The sequence below is a fragment of the Mesoplodon densirostris genome, chromosome 5, assembly GCF_025265405.1.
Source record: "Mesoplodon densirostris isolate mMesDen1 chromosome 5, mMesDen1 primary haplotype, whole genome shotgun sequence".
Lineage (NCBI taxonomy): Eukaryota > Metazoa > Chordata > Mammalia > Artiodactyla > Ziphiidae > Mesoplodon > Mesoplodon densirostris.
This window is the reverse complement of record NC_082665.1, coordinates 20,170,103-20,194,291: the sequence shown is the minus strand read 5'-3', so window position 1 is coordinate 20,194,291 and position 24,189 is coordinate 20,170,103.

The following is a 24,189-nucleotide window of genomic DNA, read 5'->3' as shown; positions in this document are numbered from 1 at the left end:
AAGATTTTATTTTTTTCTAGAAGATTCATAAATATTTCCTTTACATTTAGGTTGATCTTTCATTTTGAGTTTAACTTCTGTATATATATTTAAGGTTAGATTTAAAGTTAAATTTTTGCACACTAATATCCAACTGTCCCAGTAGTACCTGTTAAAGGAGTTACCCTTTCCTCCATCAAACTGCCGTCAAACTGCCTTCAAAACTTTGTTAAAAATCAATTGAACATACAATTATTGGTCTATATATGGATTTTGTATACAGTTCCATTGATCATGTCAATTTTAAACCCATGAAGACATTCCACAATGTCTTCAAGGCAGATAGTCTAAGTTCTCTACTTTGATATTCTTTTTTCCCAAAATTTTTGGTTATTCAAGATCTGTTGAATTTCCATGAAATTTTGTAATTGGATTGACATTTTTACAAAAAAAAATATCCTTTTTGTGTTTTAATTTGGAATTCTTTGAATCTATAGATGAATTTGGGGAGAATTAATATCATCTTAACAAAACTGGGTCTTGTAATCTTTGAACATGGTTTATTCCTCTATTTTGGTTTTCCTTAATTTTTCTCAGAAATACTTTGTGGATTTCCATGTACAAGTTTTGAACAACTTCTGTTAACTTTATCCCTAACATTTTCACCTATTTGTTCAAATTATAAATGGTAATTGTTTACTGTTAAATTTCCATTTTTCTTTGAGTATGTAAAATAAAATTGATACATGTCTAATGACCTAGTAGTACACTATGGACTTCCTAATTCACATATAATTTTTAGCAGATTTTTTTTCACAGTTTGACTGAATTATCTGCATATGTGATCATAACCAGCAAATAGCACAATTTTACTTTTTTTGTTTCAATTTGTATGGCTTTTCCTTCTCTTCTTGTCTTTTTTCACTTTCATGACCTTCCTTAAGCATGATGTTGAACATAACTGGTGAGAGAAAACAAAATAGGTGAAAACAATCAGCATTACAATGTGCAAGATTTTAGCAGTTTTCCTTTATCAGGCTGAGGATGTGTTTTTCTAGTTCAAGTATACTAAGAGTTCTTTTCATAAATGGATTTTGAATGTTATCATATTTTTCCTGCATTTATTAATATGATTTGTGTTTTTTTCTTAGTGTGTTAATATAGTGAATTACATTTTTGATTTTTAAATGTTAGCACAATTTGCATTTCTTAGATAAATTCCACTTTGACTCATTCTCCTTTTTCATATATATTCATATGTGTATATACATATGCAAAATTAGTTGACTAACATTTTTCTTTTACCTTAACAACTTTAACATTTTTTGTAATACATGTGTACTGGAAATCAATTATTTCAGCAATTTTTCCTGAAAAAGTCTTTATTTTGCCTTCCTTTTCAATATACATTTTCTAGATTATAATTTTAAGTTGATAGCTGTTGGTTTTTCATTCCCCCTGTACTTTAAAGATACTCCTTTATTGTCTTTCAGCTTGCATACTTTCTGATTGTGATTTTATTATCTTTGTTCCTTGTTTTTTTTGCTCTGGTTTTATGTTCAAAGATATTATCTTTATTAGTGGGTTCCAGCAATTTCATTCTTATAAGATTTGATGTAGTTTTCTTGATGTTGTTAATTTTTTTACCTTTTTGGGTTTTTCGTGTTTATAGCTTTCATTGAAAGTTGGAAAATTTCAGCCATTATTTTTTCAAATAATTTTCTGTGCACCTTTTTTCCTGTAACTCCAGTTACATGTGTAATACACTGGTTGATATTGTTCTAAAGATCTGTTCATATGTAGTAGCTCTGTTAGTATTTTTGTTTCAGGTTTTCTTTTCTTCTGTGTTTCATTTGGGTAGTTTTTATTTCTATGTATTCATATTCATTGATCTTTTATTCTGAAGTTTCTAATCTCCTGTTAATATCTTCCAGTGTATTTTTCATTTCAGATAGGCTATTTCATCTCTAGAAACTCAATTTTATTCTTTTCTCATCTTCCATTTTGCTACTCATTATGTTCATTTTTTTCTATATCATCTTGAAAATATGGATTACACTTACGATAGATGTTTTAATGTTCTTTATTGTTAGTTCTGTAATCTTTCAAAATTCTGGGTTTGCTTCCATTTGCTGCATTTTCTGAGTATTGATGATATTTGCCTACTTCCTTTCATGGTTGTTAGTTTTTGTTTGGATATAGGGCATTATGAATTTTATGTTTTTGTTTCTTGGGTATTGTTGAGAGTCCTTTAAATATTGTTGGGGTTTTTTTTGTTTGTTTCTTTTTTTGTTTTTTTGTTTGTTTGTTTGTTTATTTGCAGTATGTGGGCCTCTCACTGTTGTGGCCTCTCCCGTTGTGGAGCACAGGCTCCAGACACACAGGCTCAGCAGCCATGGCTCATGGGCCTAGCTGCTCCTTGGCATGTGGGATCTTCCCAGACCGGGGCATTAACCCATGTCCCCTGCATCGGCAGGCGGACTCTCAACCACTGCACCACGAAGGAAGCCCATATTGTTGAGTTTTGTTCTGGGACACAGTTAAGATACTTGGGATCAGTTTGATCCTTTTAAGACTTTTTTTTTTTAATTGTTCCTGCCTTTTATTTATTTATTTGATTTTTTTTTAACATCTTTACTGGAGTATAATTGCTTTACAATGGTGTGCTAGTTTCTGCTTTATAACAAAGTGAATCAGTTACTAAGCTTTGTTAGAATGGTCAAGACAAGCAGTATAAATTTTACTTGTCCTTATTACTAATGTGATACTATCTATATACTGAGGTCTATACACTATGCCCTTTGTATTGTAAGTCTTTCCACTTTGGTTGGGACACTAACTTTTCCGAATTCTTTGTGAGCTACAAGCATTATTCCACTTATTGCTTTACAATACTACTTTCCCTCACCTCAGATAGTGCCCTTTTATGCATGTAAAGTTCAGTTCTCAGACAAAAATGAGGGGTTCCCCAACACAAATATCCAGTGCTCACTCTCTGTCAATCTCTCTCCTCTCTAGAATTTTGCACTGTACACTTTAGCCACCTTAGCCTTCCAAACTCCAGTCTCTGTTTCCTCAACTCAGCAAGCACTCAAAGCGTTGACTTGTTCTCCACGCTCTGCATTTAAGTCTGGAAATTATCAAAGCCATAAGCTAAGGCAATAATGGGGCTTATCTCATTTGTTTTTATTTATTCAAGAGTCACATTCTTATACTGCCTTTTGCCTGTTGCTCAATATCTTAAAAATGGTTGTTTTATATATTTTGTATGGTTTTCTAGGTGTATTTTTTTCTAGTTTGGAATTTTTTTTTAATTTATTCCACCTTCACTGCAAACAGAGACAGATTTTTTTAAAGTATGTATTTTTTATATTTCTAATTTTGCTATGTATGGTTTTTCATTTCTGTTCATATCAAGAATATATCATAAATGCTAAGATGCAAAACTTCCTGGATTTAAATCTCTGCTTTGCCAATTTCTTATTTAGGTGATCTTGGATGGGTTTCTGAACACTGTGTCTCAGTAACTCCTCATAGAGTTGTTGATATGATTAAATTAGTTAGTACTTATAAAGTATTAAAACCATGTCTGTCATATATTATTATCTTTAATTCTGTTATCTAGTCATTTACCTTTAAATCAGGAATTCAATCATTATTCTTGTTAATACTCTTTGCATTTTGTGCTTATGATTTTTAGTCCATTTTTAAAATAAGTCATTTTAATATTTTAATATAAAGTATCTCACGAATCTTGTGCTTCTATTTTTTAATACATCATATACATAACCCTTAAGCTAAATAATGTATACATATAACCTCAGTGAATCTCCAGGACAATCCTATGGGAAAAATGCTATAGATAGTAACACTCTACAAACATAGAGAATAAGGTTTAAAATGGTTAAACGATTTCCCCAAGGTCCTATAGGTGTTTCACAAACAGTGGGATACAAACTCAGTTCTTTGTGATTCTAGAACCTGATCTGGTAGCAGCTATGTGATACTACCTTTATTAAATTTAATATACATAGAGTAAACGTGAGTCCAGTTTTGCTTTACATGGTTCTGCTTCATATCTGTTATCATGGCTTAATTTTTACAGTTCCCATCTATGGCTAACTTGCAAAAAATTCCAACTTGTTTGATAAATTGTATGTTCACTCTATTTGTAACAGGTATTATTGACTGATATGATTTATAATGAGTATCTAAAGCCTAGGAAGAGATTTATATAGTTAAAGAGGTGAAGTCTGCAATGTCATTTACCAGTGCTTCACTGATTTTTATCACTTTGACTTTTAGAGAAAAAAGTGACACAGTGATGATACAACAGAAATTTGTTAGAATTTAGCAATTTGTTATTTAGCAATTCCAGTTCTGCTGCTTGGTACCAAATGAGACAGATATTGAATGACAGAGATTAGATGAAGGAGTGAACTTTGTCCAATACTCAACACTCTTTTCTTTCCTCTTCAACTTTTTTTTTTTTTTTTTTTTTTTTTTTTTTTTTTGCAGTACATGGGCCTCTCACTGTTGTGGCCTCTCCCGTTGCGGAGCACAGACTCCAGACGCACAGGCTCAGTGGCCATGGCTCACAGGGCGAGCCGCTCCATGGCATGTGGGATCTTCCCAGACCAGAGCACGAACCCATGTCCCCTGCATCGGCAGGCGGACTCTCAACCACTGCGCCACCAGGGAAGCCCCCTCTTCAGCTTTGGCTGAGATAGAAATACAATAATTAAATGTTTTTAGCAAGAATCCATAATTGAGTGCCTTTTGGGGGTTGGAGTGCTAGAACAAAGAAAGATGTTAAGAGCAAGAGAAAATACATAGAACTAATATAAAAGAGAAGTGAATAGCCCACAAAGTTTTTAATCATATCCGAACCATACTTTTTTAAAAAAGAGAGAGCACTAGACATAAAAATAATCCGTTCATTCATTTCAGTCATTCCTGAACAGGTATAATAAAACATTTATTATTATAATATGCAAATGTGGAAAAGATGGTGAAAACAAAGTAGAAAATGTTCTCAGAAGGAAGGTCACCGTGTTATTAAAGGTTGTCTAAATGATTTTATCTGTGAAGTGAAGGAAAACACTGGGCTTTTCAACTGAAGGAAGTACTGAATGATATGCTAGTAATTGATAAATAGTTCAGGGACTGTCATGGAGTAAATGGTATAAAATTGTCTACTTTGAAGTCTCTGTCATGCTGTTCCTTTTGCTTGGAAATCTTCCTTCAAATATGTGTATGGCTTTCCTTATCTCAATCACTGACAAGCCACCTTCTCAGTGAGGTCTTCTACAGTCACCTTATTTAAATTGCTAACTCCTGTGCACACACACCTCCTAGCTTCCTTTCTGTATTTGCCCACTTACCACATAATTCCACCTAATATGGTATATATTTTTCTTGCTCATGATCTCAAACCTACTAAAATGTGAAGGCCATGCAAGCAGAGATTTATGTTTATTTTGCTCACTACTAATCACCAATACACATATCAGTACCTGGTATGGTTCAGTAAATTCCAGTTGCATGCATGAAGAATAAAAGAATAATTAATTCTGCTTCAGTCCAAATGGTTGAACAAAATTTGGGGGATAAACTGGAGGTTGGCAGGTTAGGCTCATCACATGAAACATCAGAACTGCAATCTGTCTTTTTATGAATTAGTAGCTGCTTCGACCATGACTATAATATTCCTGAAGTGACCTATGAATAACTGACAAGAATACTTTTAAGACTCACAGATTGGATGAGAGGTTGAATTTTGAGTTGTGTTTCCTTTAACACAGAGAAAGTCTGATGATGTAGGGAAGGTATAAAAAGATATTCAAAGCACCACAGCTTACAATAATAAAATAAAGAATGTCTGTCCCATTTAATCTTGGGGCTTGCTAGTTTTTTTCTGTTACTGTATCTAACTTGAAAGACTTGCTTCTATGCAACCCGAAAGATAAAGACTGAACCAACAGGAAAGGTGAAGGAGGTCTGGACTCTGGGAGTTAGGGTTGAGGACAATAATCATTCAGGAGAAGCAGCAGCCCATGAAGCCTTTCCTGCACTTTTTAGTAACACAGATACGGTTTAGAATATAGATGCTTTTTCTGAGAGAGAAGAAAGAACTGTTTTATATGTCTTTATTTCTCTAACAGTTTTGAATGTACAAAATCATTTTTGTTTTTTTAATATTACTCTAAAATTTAACTGACTCAGTGAAAGAGTTTGAGAAAATGAAATAACTTGAGCTCAACAGTACAACTTGAAAGAACAAAGACCTGCATGTGTTGTTGTGTTAATCCCCTTGATACAATAACTCTGCCAATTTACTTGAAAAATGTGCAGGGTTGTACTTCCAGCTCATCTTAAGAGAGAACAGTTTGGATGCAGCACCTTACAAATCTTCCAGACCATTAGCTCACCTATTTCTGCTTCATCTGTAAAAATATATTTTGTACTGTGTTTTTCTAAAGCACACAAAAACAGAATGAGTTATATGCTTAACATTTTTAACATTCAGAAAAATAAAATACTAATTTGTTTTATCCATAGAACCATTGCATGTTAGGCTCAGTTATTTTTTATCTATTATCTCATAAATATGTCTGTTGTTTTCCAACTAGACCAAAAGCAAAACATTTGGTGATTCATTATAGGGATGCAGGCTTATACCCTACATATTTATAGTTCATACCTGTTACCAAATAATATCTTGCTTTGGGGACAGAGACCCACACTGTTTTGTGACAGTCACTACCATCTCCTTAAGCACTCAGTTTTGAAGTTATCTTTCTCAACTAGAGACATATGCAAATATTATGTATACTTATTACTCAATTAAATCCCAAACGACTGCCACTGCACATCAGCTTGTCATATTTTTTCCAAGCAGGATAGCATAGGTGTACTGTCAGCTTTATGACAAGAATGCAGCAGAGCTATGCATCCTCTGGGAAGTTTGCTATAACTACTTAAATTTCTTACACATAAAATCCTAAGAATTTCTCCAGAGGAAAGCGAAAATCAAATCTTTAACCATCATGCCTTCTATTCTCTGCTTTATCTTCACGTTTCTGTGAATCTTGATTTAGAATAAGTGCATTGTTAACCTTTAACATATCAATGCAGCAACACAATTAGAGTCAAATAGAATAATGAGTGGCAGTAAACAAATAGAGGAGCACACCCAAGAATGCATTCAACAACTACATAGGCTGCATAATTACGCACACCCACTAATTTGCACAGGTCCAGAGCTTTTAAGTCTTTGTTGAAAAGCAAGGTTGTTAAACCTTTTCTATAACAGGCTAGATAGCAAATATGTTCTGCTTTGTGGGCACTGTGATCTCTATTACAACTACCCAACTCTGTGACATAAAAGTAACCACAGACAATACAGAAATGAATGCGCATGGATTTTCTAATAAAATTTTATTTACAGACACTGAATTTTCATTACACATAATTTTCATGTGTATCACATATTAATCTTTTTTAAAATGTTGTCCAGTAATTAAAAATGCAAGACAATTCATAGCTCACAGGCCATTCAAAAACATGTAGCAGGCTCAATTTGGCCCACAGGTTATTGTTTCCTGACCCCTGATATACAGAACTCAGTATATTTTAAGGTTAACAACTTAATCTAAGTACTGCAACCATGACCTAGATCAACTAGTAAAATAAATATCTCAAGGCATGGATTATAGTATTAGCTTTATTTTCATGATTTATTTAATCAGGTTTCTTACTTTGATATCAAAAATAATGTGTTATAATTTCACAACCACCATTTACAAATTTGATACCCTTGAATGAAAACATAACCTCTGTTTCTCAAAATGCCAAATCTAGCAGATGAATTATATCAGTACTGCCAAACTATCACTGCATCAGAATCATCTGTGAAGAAATCAAGACCTAGCACTAAGAGATGTGGCTTCAAAAGGTGATTTCAACCTATAGCTAGGGTTGAAATCTGTTAGTTACTGATATCCAGATCTCTTCCTGCTTCATAAGTCTAAGGATTTACATTCTGTATACTTCACATGGACATAGTACTCAACAGCAATGTAGTATTATTTCAGAGAATATTGATTTAAATAATCAGTGGAAACCCTCTGCAAAAAAAAAAAAAAAGTCCAGAACTATTTAATTTATCTTTCTTTATGGTGGCAAAAAAGAAAAATATATGTCACTTCTGTTAACTTACTAGGGAGATGGATAGAAGAGAAAGACAAAATATATAAATAAAGCAAAGCAAAGAAATATTATATATAAATAAAGCAAAGCAAAGAAACAAATCATACATATTTTCTATCTCAGTAAGTAGATCATAGAAATCCCAAAGGAGAAAAGAGCAACAACAGTCAAAAAATCTGTGCTTTTCTTAATGTTTCTCTGAAACCCTTATTTCTGCACTTTAGGGTACTTTAGATGATTGCATCATTTTTTCTGCTTCCAATACCACTATTTTAAAGACTTTTAATACAAATATGCAAAAAGATAATGTACAATATCACAGTATGGCTCATTTGTTTTTAACTTTTAACACTTTCCACTGTAAATATATTGTCTATACTTACTTACTTGATTCATTGTCAGCTGTCAAATTTCAAAAAAAATGGTCATCAGAAAAATCAAATGATCAAGCAAAGCTTAGATTTTTGGACTTCTTGTAAGTAATAGAGAAACACACACATGCACACACACACACACACACACACACTCCTTAAGAGAGCTTCAGTAATATCACAACCTTTGAAAGTTTGGGAAGGAGATGTTTAGGATTTCATTATGTGGGCTGAGTGATTTTAAGATGGGTCTTTCAAATCAGGAAACTGGTTGAATTAGGGAAATTTTATGAATTAATGGGTTTGAACAGTGAAGAATGAGTCTCAAAATGAGTTTTAGTAAGCTATTGAAGTCGATTCAGTCTTTTCTTAAAAAATAAATATTCCTATGAATAAATACCTAAGTTATTTTTGCTTGATTTCAGTATTGTTTAACACAGCAGCATGTAAATATGCTTAGCACCTGTATTACACAAGGACAGAAAAATATGCCTGGCTTATCACAAGGAGAGAAAAGTATGCTCATATTAATTCTTACTGACCCTTTTGGTGATGCTCTCTGCAGTAGGCAGAAACACACCCTCCCCAAAAAGATGTCCACTTCTTAAACTCCACAACTTGTAAATATGTTACATTACATATAAAAGTACGTTAAAGTTACAGATGGATTTAAATTTACTAATCAGCTGATCTTAAAAATAGGAAAATTATTCTGGATTATCTAAGTTGGCACAATATAATCTTCTTTAGAATAGAAGACGGGGAGAGAAAACTTCCAGCATGACAGTGTGAGGAGCTCCAGGCTCCCACCACAATGAAACTAGTGAAAATTATTAAACAAACCAACAAAAAACAAAACAAAAACCTTCCTGAGGAACAACATCATAGGTGTAGCAACATTAGGTTGGGGAAATAGATGTCATTAAAATAATCCAGTCCTGAAGTGGGGGAGACCAGTAGTACCCAAAGTTGCCATAATACACTATTTATAATGTCCAGCTTGCAACAAAAATGTATAAGGCATGCAAAAAAAAATCAGGAAGTAGGACACTTACATTGGAGCAGAAGAAGACAACAGAAACTGTGTGTGTGAGCAGCCAGATGTCACATTTAACAGGAAAAGCTTCAAGGTGCTCATTATAAATATGTTCACAGAAATAAAGGGAACTATGAATTTAAAAGTAAAGGAAGATATGATGACAATGTCACACCAAAATTAGAATATCACTAAAGAGATAGAAATTATATAAAAGAAAAAAGTGGAAATTCTGGGGCTGATAAATACAGTAACTGAAGTGAAATGTACACCAGATGGGGTCAATAGTAGACTTGAACTGACAGAATAAATAATTAGCAAGCTTGAAGATAGATTGATAGAGATTGTGCAAGCTTAAGAAGAAAGACAAGAAAAAAAGAATGAAGAAAAATTAACTACCCCTCAGGGAAATGTGGGACATCCATTAAGTTGTATCAATATACATGTAATGGAGGGAACAGAATGAGAGGAAAGAAAAAAAGAAGGAAAAAAATTCAAAGAAATAATGGCTGGAAACGTCCCAATCTTATTAGAAAACACTGGCTTACACATCTAGGAAGTTCAATGAGTTCCAAGTAGGAAATTGCAAAGATATGCACAAACAGACACATAATAGTAAAAATGCTGAAAGTCAAAGACAAGAAGAAAATCCAAATCATTGACTTGTTGCTTTAAATGAGTTAAATGTATGGTAAATTAATTCTCTTAATAAAAATTTTAAAAAGTAAATAAAAGAGGGAGGAAAAGGCAGAGTTACCTAAGGAGATATGATGATAGAAATAAGGTTGGAGTGATATGATGTAAGGAAAACTCAACTTGCCCTTGCTGACTTTGAAGATGGGTGAAGTAGGCCATGAGCCAAAGAAACTAGGAAGCCTCCATTGTCTGGAAAAGTCAAAGAAATTAATTATCTGCTAGAGATTTCAGAATGAAACACAGACTACCACCTCCTGCATTTTACCCATTGAGAACAGTGTTGGGGTTCTGACTTACAGAATTGTAAGATACATTTGTGCAGTTTTAAGCCACAGATTGTACTAATTTGTTATGGCAGCCATAGAAAACTAATACAGACCAACTGTGATGGTCATTTTAATGTGCCAACTTGGATAAGCTACAGTCTCAAGTTACTCAATAAGACATTAAAATAGGTGTTGCTCTGAAGATATTTTGTAGAAGTAGTTACAGTCAATAATCAGTTGACCTTAAGGACTGAAGATTATTCTAGATAACCAGAGTGAGGCTGATTCGATTCAACAAAAAACATTAAAAACAGATCTGAGGCTTCCCTGAAGAAGAAGAAATTTCACCCGTGAACAACTTCAGTCTATGTCTGAGAGTTTAAGTGTACCCTTCCTGAATCCCACCTCAGATTTTGGATTTGCTTAGCCAGTCCCCAAAATCACATTAGCCAGTTCCCTATGATTCATCTTTAAATGTACATCTCCTACTGATTCTACTTATCTGGTTCAACCCTAATTGATACAGTCACATTTGAAGTGCTTCATGGTAGCTGTTTCAACATCTATTTGTGTCAAATTTGTTGGATGATCATTCGTTGGAAATTTTCATGGGACAACAGCTGCATAGCATTTATGACAATGACTGAGCAATAGGATTTAAGTCTCTGGTGGTCACACATTTGAACACTGAAGCCCAGAGAAATACTAAGAGATGGAATATAACCAGAGACCACAGTTTATTTCTAAGATAGGAACAAAGAGATTCCAAATTATATCCAGAGAACAGATTCCCTTCTTTATATGAAGTGCTCTCAGAACCAGATTTAACCAAATTAATTTAGCTGACTATTAACCAAATCACCTAATTTCACTTCTTTGTTTCATAGATCTTTCTTGTTATATTAAAGTGACTTGAGAAACCTGTATGGATACAAGCAAAACATTCTTCCTAAGATAATATATATTCTACTCTCAAATGCCACTGATATATCTAAATCAGCTTTATTTTGAACCACTGGATTGTCGAATTTCATGACAAAGTTTTCTAAAGTCATAGTGATATTATCTAGTTCTTCTATTCTATGAACTATAACGTTCAGAATTTTATTCATTTTTGGAAACAAAACATGTAATTAAAGGAAAAAGATTATTTTTCGCTCATAAAAATTTCAAAATCGAGTTCCAATTTTTTTGTTCTTGATTTGAATTACATATATCTATATACATATATATATATGTATATCTATCTATCAATATATATATATATAAAGGGAAACTGAAAGACAAAAAGAGACATTGGGTGAAAAAACTGACCCTGGGTGGAATCAGGTAGTCATCAGAAAACAAGTCTCTTGCAGAAAGCAGCCAATAGGCTGTATGCCTCAAATCCAGTACCGGTCATTCATGACTGTTCAGTGATTTATTTTCACCCCAAAATACCACATATTTTAATGTCTAATATCATTTTAATGATTTTCTACCAACATCAAGAGTGATCCATCATCAAGCAGTGTTACTTGAAATACAGAAGACTTCAAGTAGATGTAAAGGAAAATGTTTAGGGTTAAGAATTTGTAGTGTTGGGCCTCCCTGGTGGCGCAGTGGTTAAGAGTCCGCCTGCCGATGCAGGGGACACGGGTTCGTGCCCCGGTCTGGGAGGATCCCATATGCCGCGGAGCGGCTGGGCCCGTGAGCCATGGCCGATGGGCCTGCGCATCCGGAGCCTGTGCTCCGCAACGGGAGAGGCCACAACAGTGAGAGGCCCGCATACCGCAAAAAAAAAAGAAAAAAAAAAAAAAAAAAAAAAAAAAAAAAAAGAATTTGTAGTGTAGCTCCCTTGTAAGATCTATGACAGTAATACAGTCTCCAAGTATATATCATCTGTATCCTATTTTTCCTTAGGTCTATTTCTCTGGTAGTTCAGTTTAAAAATCTAGCTGCTACAAATGTCCACTTTGGAGATATGATGTGATAGAATGTTATGTATTTTTTGGTTTTCTGACCTGCTGTGTTTGCCATCTCAAATATATTTTGTTGTTCAAGTCTGCATTTCCAAGATACAAACTTACTTATAAAAAGGAACTGTTATCAAAAAAAAAAAAAAAACTAGTTGCCATCCAAAGGAAGCTAAGAACAGAATTGGTTGTTTGTTTATTTTTATATTTTAGCAAAAGCTCAGGAAATTGTAACAGGGCATGTAACAAGTAGTAATTAAGTATGCACAAAGCAATGCAATATTAGGGGTAAGGACTTTAAAGATACTATAGATATAATAATTAAGAGTCAACAGGTGTTTATTAAAAGTCCAGAACCTTAAACCTGCAGATAGCAAAGAAAATATTTAGGAAGGTAAAGAATAAGAACATGGAAATTAAAGTGTAACAATATATGTCTCTGATTATCTGGATCTTGCTCTGTGTTCCTTGGAACAATGACTTGGTGCAACCATCAACTTGATACAAAAATCTTGGGTTGAAACTTCTCTTTCTCAATAGTGTCTGCTTCTGGAAGATTTCTAAGAATCCTCAGCTTAAGGTCTTTTGTTAAAACAGTTTTCTATGATTTCAGGATGACTTCTGTTCTAATTGTGCAAGTGCATCCAGGAAACAATAGTATTCCTAGAGTTTTTACTTCTGTGCTGACTAGTTACAGTACTTAATGAGCTATCTTACATTAGAGTTCAACAATGTTATCCGATGCTTTTCCAGAAGGTAAGAGCTCAATATTTAAGACCATCCGAGTGTTGTTCAAGAGGATATTGAAGAAAAACTATCGGTTAATGATAAGACTATGTGAATTCCATGGGTCCCTTGTAGTATTAGGAAATGTCTGCTTGTGTTAAGGAGGATCCAGAATCAGAGATAAAATGTCTAGGTGTAAAAGGCAGCCTACTACTAATGCAGAAAGGAAGAGTCAGTAAACTCCTGAAAATAGCTAATTTCATTGTCATTAAAAACAATGTCAATACCATTTGAATTCCTATAATGTCTGAAGGCTTTGCTGATTCTTGTTTTAGTTTAAAAATTCATTTTTTACTGCTACCATTCTGACAATTGGGGATAATATGGGCAGTGAAGTTCCTCAATAAGCAGCAAAGTGTTGAAAATCTCTTTAGTGACAGTCCCAGTAAAATAGGTGTCTCTGTCACTGGTGGGGTAGGATGGAATCCCCAGGTTTGGAAAACAGAATCAAGTAATATCATTGCCAGTATTAAACTCAGCTTTTTGGCAAGGGAAAGCTTTCATCCATCACTAGAATAAGAACACACTGACCAAACATATTCAAAACCTATTGTTGTGGAATATGGTTTGAAACTTACTTGTAAATATTCAAAGGACTCTAAGATTTGAGCTCTTATGTATGTCTTTTCCTTTCTCATGCTGTTGACTAGGGAGACGTTCATCGGAGACAACATCAGCAACTTTAGTCAAACTTTCCAGCAATGGCAATTGAGTACAGTGGCCAATTTGTCCTTGCTATAATGAATGATTTCATTATTTTTTTATTTGAGATTCTCTGGTGCCAACAAATGGCCACCCTGAAAGTGCCAGTGATTATTCTCTTTTAATCTGCAAAGGTTTTTTGTCCAGTATCCCTTTCTGACACTAGAGTTAAAACTGCTATTTTATAATACTCACTTTAGACCTTTCACATGAGTGCTGCCTGTCTAAAAATATGATCAGTCAGGACTTTTTTTTAACCTTCATATTATCTCTTTTTGAGTGAGTTTTATCTATATTAGCCACCTCCATGGACAGTTTAGAGGATTTAAAAATACTCCCTATTGACAAATTTACTTGTGATCCTGTATAAGATCAAATACAATTACTTGCAAGCATTCCAAAATCAGGGACTACTTGGTATATATACCTGCTATTGGTGTATATTTTAATTCCTATATCTATCTTAGTGAACAATGAAATCTGCGACATGGGAAAATTTTTCGTTGGTAAGGAGTCATGTTCTAGGGGTGAGTCGAGATCTGTTGAGGCATATCTGACCTGATAGTCTCCTTTATCAATTTTAAACTATGATCCATCAACAAGTGAGATTAAATCTGGATTTCTTTATAAGAGCTTCTAATAAGTCTGTTCAGAGCCAGGCAGTTTTTCAGACAAATACTAGAAAGTATGTTTTCCTTTGTTTAGGTAATTGAAAAAGAATATCAGAATTTAAAGTGCTACAAATGGAAATTGATGAAGAGAAAATAATAAGATTTTATAGGATAAAGCATCGTATTTTTTTAGAAAAAAAATGTGTATTTTTAGTAAGTAAAAAAGATTTCACAGCACTAAGGACCATGTAGTTTAGGGGTAACTTTAAAATAAGGCAGCACTGGGTTTTACTAGTATAGATGTAGCTACTATTACGTTGAGGCAAGGTGTGGAAATTTCTGCCACTAGTCCAAGGGAAAGGCTGTGATGAGCTATTGATCATTGATGATTTCCATAAAGTTGAGTCATTGTATCAAGGGTTTCTCCAGATCAGTCTACCAATAAGTAGATAAGCCTGTGATTATAAGGTAGACTTAAGGTTGGGAGTTGTTGAAGTGCTAATTTTAAATTGCATAATCTTTAACCTTATTTTGATTCCTAAGGAAGAATTTTCTAAGTTACTAAGGACCTGGCTAAGTCAAATATAAGAATGATAATTGCAGAAAATTTGGGAACCCATTTCCTACAGGAACCAATGGGATTCAAAAAATTGTCTTAATTATCTTTAAGAGACCAGGAGTGTTTGAATTGTTTGTAATCTGTCAGAAGTGAGGTGAATATCTCCCTGGGCTATATCATGTCCTTTTATATAAAAATGTAAAATTTCCTTTGGAAATTTAAAATCCTTTTGGAGTTCAAACAGTAACTAGATAAATATAATCAATGTGCTCATTTCATGATTAGAACTTAGTAATTGGCCATCCACATAAGGTTACTTAAGTTTTCAGGAACTCAAATAATTCTTTACCTTGTATAAAGAATTGTGTAAAAGGAAATGAATATTGAGTGATCTGAATACACTGCTGAGGTTACCAGGAAAAAGCAAACATGTATTAACTATTTACCTGAAGGGGACTAGAGAAGCTATAACATAGGTCAACAATTATAATGTAGCACAGAAGATAAAATAGTATTTATATTCAATACCACAAGGAAGTGTAGTATGACTATTTTGTTATGGCCCTGGAGTGCTTACTACTTCAATAGCCTTTTAAGATGGGTTTCTTTATGGGAGGATATGATTATTACATAAATAGGTGCAAGGTATGATGATCCTCTACAAGGTTTTCAAATATTGGTTTTATTTTTTTCTTTAATTTCTAGTTTAAAAGGGTGTTGTGCAAGTTTGCATAAAGTTGTGGATGCATCAATCTGTACCTTTGTGGGTTTAGCCCCAATGATTATGTAGATGTCAGTAGAAATTTAGCTTGCAAAGTGTTCACCACTTTATAGAGCTCTTCAGTTTGAGCTTGACTTATACACATGGGTGCTGTTAAGGCAGCGTCCAAAATAGCTATGACCTGATTATAAATTGGACTGTCCTTGGAGTTTTCAAAAAAAGAAAAAAAAAAAAAGGAGTACATGAGAGAGCATTTGATCTGAGAATTCGATTTGCACAGGAAACCTCTCCTTCTTAAATTAGCAGATGTGATGTCACAAAGGAGGAAACATTATCCCTCAATTATGTCTGAAGATGATGGTTATAGGCTGAGAGGTGGGTGAAACCTGAGCATTATGAGAGCTACCTGCCAGGTGATTAGTTTTTTGGCTCAGGAAGAAGTTGTGTTTGGTTAAATGGTGTAAGGTGAATATTATAGCACCCAAGTCCATCACACATTTGCAAGTTTTCTCTTTAAACATTTACATGAAATTTCTCATGGTGAATTTAAGTGTAAAATAGTAACTTAGGCACTTGGTCATCTCTTGAGCACTATCATTGAACATCAACCTTTTTTCTTTTTCATTCAGAGTCTTAGTTAGTATAAGATAATTGCTTTTCCAATGTCCATTCTATCTATCACATCTACACTTGTCTTTTTCAAAAGTTTCCCTCACCTTAATGATTAATAACTGAAGTGGGAGCATCTAATTGTTTTACTGTAAGGCCAGCAACTCATTCGGGATCTTTTTATGCTTTGGCATAAAAAGCTGTCTGATGTACGGACCATGTGGAGAAGAGAAGGGAGTGTTACACACGAACTATAGATTTTACAATTCCCATAAGTGCATGGAAAAAAATAAGGTAATTATTCACTGAAGAAAAACAACTGTACAGCACAAAAATGCAATCATATCTCTCTGTTTTGTCAGTGAAAAATATTTACATAGTTGTAAGGTTGACTTTTAACTGAAAACACAGAGAAACTAAATTGGGAAAAAGAAAAAGGGGCATTTATGTTTCTTGGGGGTGACAGGTGTCAGTTTGGGGAAATATCATGGAGCTGTATTACTTTCCTGTTTCTTCAGTAGCAAATTATCCCAAAGCTAGGGTCCTACAACAATATACATGTCTTATCTTACAGCCCTGGTGTTTAGAAGTCTAAATGGTTCTCACTGAGCTAAAATCAAGGTGTCAGGTCGGCTGTTTTTCTTCTGGAGGCTCTAAGGGAATCTGTCCTTGCCTTTTCCAGTAACTAGAGGCTGCCTGCATGACTTGGATTTTGACACCTTCCTTCACCTTCAAAGTACATCACTTCAACCTCTGATTTCTTTGTTACATCTGTGTTTTCTGACTCTTCCATGCTCCATCCTTTGTAAGAACCTGCTGGTTATATTGGACCAGCCTGGATATCCCAGGTTAGTCTCCCCCATCTCTGTATCCTCAAGGAAATCACACCTGTAAATTCCCTTTTAGAATGAAAGGTGACATGCACACACATTCCAGGAATAGGCCAAGGAAGAGAAGCCTGAAGTTTTGGGGGCCAAATTCACTGATTCCTCAGATAACCTTAAAACTTATTTTGCAGAGTGACAATTTTAGACTCCTGAAAACATTGGGAAGTCTCAACATACCAATTGAAATAAGTACTCCATTCAGTTCTGGACATTTTTTTTTTTTTTTCTTTTTGCGGTATGTGGGCCTCTCACTGTTGTGGCCTCTCCCGCCGCGGAGCACAGGCTCCGGACGCGCAGGCCCAGCGGCCATGGCTCACGGGCCCAGCCGCTCCGCGGCATATGGGATCCCCCCAGACCGGGGCACGAACCCGTATCCCCTGCATCGGCAGGCGGACTCTTAACCACTGCGCCACCAGGGAGGCCCAGTTCTGGACATTTTTGAGCAATTGTAGTCCAATTCATTTTTAAGTAAATTAAGTTTGGAAATTTCAAAAGGTCCCCATAATGGTCATTGATATTATTATTTTTTTTTTTGAGATTTACATTTTTTTAAAAAACATATTTATTGTAGTATAATGGCTTCACAATGCTGTGTTAGTTTCTGCTTTATAACAAAGTTAATCACCTATACATATATCCCCATATCCCCTCCCTCTTTCATCTCCCTCCCACCCTCCCTACCCACCCTTCTAGGTGGTCACAAAACACGAAGCTAATCTCCCTGTGCTATGTGGCTGCTTCCCACTAGCTATCTATTTTACATTTGGTAGTGTATATATGTCCATGCCACTCTCTCACTTCATCTCAGCTTACCCTTCCCCTCCCTCTCTCCTCAAGTCCATTCTCTACATCTGCGCCTTTATTCCTGTCCTGTCCCTAGGTTCCTTAGAACCATTTTTTGTTGTTGTTGTTTTTAGATTCCATATATATGTGTTAGCATAAGGTATTTGTTTTTCTCCTTCTGACTTACTTCACTCTGTATGACAGACTCTAGGTCCATCCACTTCACTACAAATAATTCAATTTCGTTTCTTTTATGGCTCAGTAATATTCCATTGTATATATTTGCCACATCTTCTTTATCCACTCATCTGTTGATGGACACTTAGCTTGTTTCCATGTTCTGAATATTATAAATAGAGCTGCAATGAACATTGTGGTACATGACTCATTTTGAATTATGGTTTTCTTAGGGTATATGTCCAATAGTGGGATTACTGGGTCATATGGCAGTTCTATTTTTAGTTTTATAAGGAAAGTTCATTCTCTTCTCCATACTGGCTATATCGGTTTACATTCCCACCAACAGTGCAAGAGGGTTCCCTTTTCTCCACACCCTCTCCAGCATTTATTGTTTGTAGATTCTTTTTTTTTTTTTTTGCTGTACGCGGGCCTCTCACTGCTGTGGCCTCTCCCGTTGCGGAGCACAGGCTCCGGACACACAGGCTCCGCGGCCATGGCTCGCGGGCCCAGCCGCTCCGCGGCATGTGGGATCTTCCGGGATCGGGGCACGAACCCGTGTCCCCTGCATTGGCAGGCGGACTCTCAACCACTGCGCCACCAGGGAAGCCCTGTTTGTAGATTTTTTGATGATGGCTATTCTGACTGGTGTGAGGTGATAACTCATTGTAGTTTTGATTTGCATTTCTCTAATGATTAGTGATGTTGAGCATCCTTTCATATGTATCTTGGCAATCTGTATATCTTCTTTGGCAAAATGTCTATTTAGGTCTTCTGCCCATTTTTGGATTGGGTTGTTTGTTTTTTGACATTGAACTGCTTGAGCTGCTTCAATATTTTGGAGATTAATCCTTTGTCAGTTGCTTCATTTGCAAATATTTTCTCCCATAATGAGGGTTATCTTTTCGTCTTGTTTATGGTTTCCCTTGTTGTGCAAAACCTTTTAAGTTTCATTAGGTCCCATTTGTTTATTTTTGTTCTTATTTCCATTTCTCTAGGAGGTGGGTCAAAAAGGACTTTGCTGTGATTTATGTCATAGACCCTTCTGCATATATTTTCCACTAAGAGTTTTAGAGTGTCTGGCTTTACATTTAGGTCTTTAATCCATTTTGAGTATATTTTTGTGTAAGGTGTTAGGGAGTATCCTAATTTCATTCTTTTACATGTATCTGTCCAGTTTTCACAGCACCACTTATTGAAGACGTTGTCTTTTCTCCACTGTATATTCTTGCCTCCTTTATCAAAGATAAGGTGACCATACGTTTGTGGGTTTATCTCTGGGCTTTCTATCCTGTTCCATTGATCTATATTTCTGTTTTTGTGCCAGTACTATACTCTCTTGATTACTGTAGCTTTGTAGTATAGTCTGAAGTCAGGGAGCCTGATTCCTCCAGCTCCGTTTTTCTTTCTCAAGATTGCCTTTGCTATTTGGGATCTTTTGTGTTTCCATATAAATTGTTAATTTTTTTGTTCTAGTTCTGAGAAAAAAGTTATTGGTAGTTTGATGCGAATTGCATTGAATCTGTAGATTGCTTTGAGCAGGATAGTCTTTTTCACAATGTTGATTCTTCCAATCCAAGAACATGGTATATCTCTCCATCTATTTGTATCATCTTTAATATCTTTCATCAGTGTCATAGTTTTCGGCATACAGGTCTTTTATCTCCTTAGGTAGGTTTATTCCTAGGTATTTTATTCTTTTTTGTTGCAATGGTAAATGGGGGTGTTTCCTTAATTTCTCTTTCAGATTTTTCATCATTAGTATATAGGAATGCAACAGATTTCTGTTCATCAATTTTGTATCCTGCTACTTTACCAAATTCATTGACTAGCTCTAGTAGTTTTCTGGTAGCATCTTTAGGATTCTCTATGTATTATATCATGTCACCTGCAAACAGTGACAGTTTTACTTCTTCCTTTCCAATCTGGATTCCTTTTATTTCTTCTTCTTTTCTGATTGCTGTGGCTAAAACTTCCAAAACTATGCTGAATAATAGTGGTTAGAGTGGACAGTCTTGTCTTGTTCCTGATCTTAGTGGAAATGGTTTCACTTTTTCATGACTGAGAATGATGTTGGCTGTTGGTTTGTCATATATGGCCTTTATTATGTTGAGGTAAGTTCCCTCTATGTCTGCTTTCTGGAGGGTTTTTATGATAAATGGGTGTTGAATTTTGTCGAAAGCTTTGTCTTCCTCTATTGAGATGATCATATGGTATTTCTCCTTCAATTTGATAATATTGGTTATCACATTGATTGATTTGCATATATTGAAGAATCCTTGTATTCCTGTAATAAAACCCACTTGATCATGGTGTATGATCCTTGTAATGTGCTGTTGGATCCTGTTTGCTAGTATTTTGTTGAGGAATTTTGCCTTTATGTTCAGCAGTGATATTGGCCTGTAGTTTTCTTTCTTTGTGACATCTTTGTCTGGTTTTGGTATCAGGGTGATGGTGGCCTCATAGAATGAGTTTGTGAATGTTCCACTCTCTACTATATTTTGGAAGAGTTTGAGAAGGATAGGTGTTAGCTCTTCTCTAAATATTTGATACAATTCGCCTGTGAAGCTATTTGATCCTGGGATTTTGTTTGTTGGAAGATTTTCAGTCACGGTCGCAATTACAGTGCTTGTGATTGGTCTATGTGTATTTTCTATTTCTTCCTGGTTCAGTCTCAGAAGGTTGTGCTTTTCTAAGAATTTGTCGATTTCTTCCAAGTTGTCCATTTTATTGGCATAAAGTTTCTTGCAGAAATCTCTCATTATCCTTTGTATTTCTGCAGTGTCATTGTTACTTCTCCTTTTTCATTTCTAATTTTATTGATTTGATTCTTCCTTTTTTTCTTCATGAATCTGGCTAATGGTTTATCAATTTTGTTTATCTTCTCAAAGAACCAACTTGTGGTTTTATTGATCTTTGTCATTGTTTCCTTCATTTCTTTTTCATTTATTTCTGATCTGATCTTTATGATTTCCTTCCTTCTGCTAACTTTGGGTTTTTTTTTTTTGTTGTTGTTGTTCTTTCTCTAATTGCTTTAGGTGTAAGGTTAGGTTGTTTATTTGAGATGTTTCTTATTTCTTGAGGTAGGATTGTATTGGTACAAACTTCCCTCTTAAAACTGCTTTTGATGTAGCCCATAAGTTTTGGATTGTCGTGTTTTCATTGTCATTTGTTTCTAGGTATTTTTTGATTACCTCTTTGATTGTTTCAGTGACCTCTTTGTTATTAACTAGTGAATTGTTTATCTTCCATGTATTTTTATTTTTTAAAGATTTTTTTTCCTGTAATTGATAGCTAGTCTCATAACATTGTTGTTGGAAAATATACTTGATATGATTTCAATATTCTTAAATTTACCAAGGTTTGGTTTGTGACCCAAGATATGATCTCTCCTGGAGAATATTCCATGAGCACTTGAGAAGAAAGTGTATTCTGTTGTTTTTGGATAGAATGTCCTATAAATATCAATTAAGTCCATTGTGTTTAATGTATCATTTAAAGCTTGTGTTTCCTTATTTATTTTCATTTTGGATGATCTGTCCATTGGTGAAAGTGGGGTTTTAAAGTCCCCTACTTTATTGTGTTACTGTCGATTTCTCCTTTTATGGCTGTTAGCCTTTGCCTTATGTATTGAGGTGCTCCTATGTTGCGTGCATAAATATTTACAATTGTTATATCTTCTTCTTGGATTGATCACTGATCATTTTATAGTGTCCTTCTTTGTCTCTTATAATAGTCTTTAAGTCTATTTTGTCTGATATGAGAATTTCTACTCCAGCTTTCTTTTGATTTCCATTTGCTTGTAATACTTTCTTCCATCCCCTCACTTTCAGATTGTATGTGTCCCTAGGTCTTAAGTGGGTCTCTTGTAGACAGCATATATACAGCTCTTGTTTTTGTTTCCATTCAGCCAGTCTATATCTTTTGGTTGGAGCATTTAATCCATTTACATTTAAGGTAATTATTGATATGTATGTTCCTATTCCCATTTTCCTAATTGTTTTGGGTTTGTTATTGTAGGTGTTTTACTTGTCTTGTGTTTCCTGCCTAGAGAAGTTCCTTTAGCATTTGTTGTAAAGCTGGTTTGGTGGTGCTGAATTCTCTTAGCTTTTGCTTGTCTGTAAAGTTTTTAATTTCTCAGTTGAATCCAAATGAGATCCTTGGTGGGTATTGTAATCTTAGTGGTCGGTTTTTCCCTTTCATTACTTTAAATATGTCCTGCCACTCCCTTCTGGCTTGCAGAATTTCTGCTGAAAGAGCAGCTGTTAACCTTTAAAGGTTTCCCTCATGTTATTTGTTGTTTTCCCCTTGATGTTTTTAATACTTTTTCTTTGTATTTAATTTTTGATAGTTTGATTAATATGTGTCTTGGCATGTTTCTCCTTGGATTTATCCTGTATGGGACTCTCTCTGCTTCCTGGACTTGATTAACTATTTCCTTTCCCATATTAAGGAAGTTTTCAACTATAATCTCTTCCAATATTTTCTCAGTCCTTTTTTTTTTCTCTTCTTCTTCTGAGACCTCTATAATTCAAACATTGGTGAGAATAATGTTGTCCCAGATGTCTCTGAGTCTGCCCTCAATTATTTTCTTTTTTTTCCTTTTTTTTTTTTTTTTTTTTTGCAGTACGCGGGCCTCTCACTGTTGTGGCCTCTCCCGTTGTGGAGCACAGGCTCCGGACGCACAGGCTCAGCTGCCGTGGCTCATGGGCCCAGCCGCTCCATGGCATGTGGGATCTTCCCAGACCAGGGCACAAAGCCGTGTCCCCTGCATCGGCAGGGGGACTCTCAACCACTGTGCCACCAGGGAAGCCCTTGCCCTCAATTATTTTCATTCTTTGTTTCTTTATTCTGATCTGCAGTAGTAATTTCCACTATTTTATCTTCCAGGTCACTTTTCTGTTCTTCTGTCTCAGTTATTCTGCAACTGATTTCTTCTAGAGAATCTTTAATTTCATTTATTGTGTTGTTCATCATTGTTTCTTTGTTGTTTAGTTCTTCTAGGTCCTTTTTAAACATTTCTCGTGTTTTCTGAAATCTATTTCCAAGATTTTTCATCATCTTTACTATCATTTCTCTGAATTCTTTTTCAGGTAGACTGCCTATTGCCTCTTCATCTGTTTGGTCTGGTGGGTTTTTACTTTGCTCCTTCATCTGCTGTGTGTTTCTCTATCTTCTCGTTTTGCTTAACTTACTGTGTTTGGGGTCTTCTTTTTTCAGGCTGCTGGTTTGTAGTTCCTGTTGTTTTTGGTGTCTGCCCCCAGTGGCTAAAGTTGGTTCAGTGGGTTGTGTAGGCTTCCTGGTAGAAGGGACTACTGCCCGTGTTCTGGTGGATGAGCCTGGATCTTGTCTTTATGCTGGGAAGGTCCATGTCTGGTGATATATTTGGGTTGTCTGTGACCTTATTATGATTTTCAGCTGACTCTCTGCTAATGGGTGAGATTGTTTTCCTGTCTTGTTAGTTGTTTGGCATAGGGTGCCCAGCACTGGAGCTTGCTGGTCGTTGAGTGGAGCTGTGTCTTTGTTTTGAGATGGAGATCGATCTCTAGGACAGCTTTTACCATTTGATATTACATGGATCCAGGAGGTCTCTGGTTGACCAATGTCCTGAACTCAGCTCTCCCACCTCAGAGGCACAGGCCTGACACCTGGCCAGAGCACTAAGGCCCTGTCAGCCACATGGTCATCTCTGCACTGTCCCTCTACCGGGTGCATCAGTGTGGGGACCAACTCGGTCTCCAACTTACCTTTCCTCAGGACGGGGGTCTAACAGGAGTCCCAGCATCTCAGCAACGCAGCCCTCACACCTGCTTCCGTTAACGCCTGTGCTGGTCATTGAT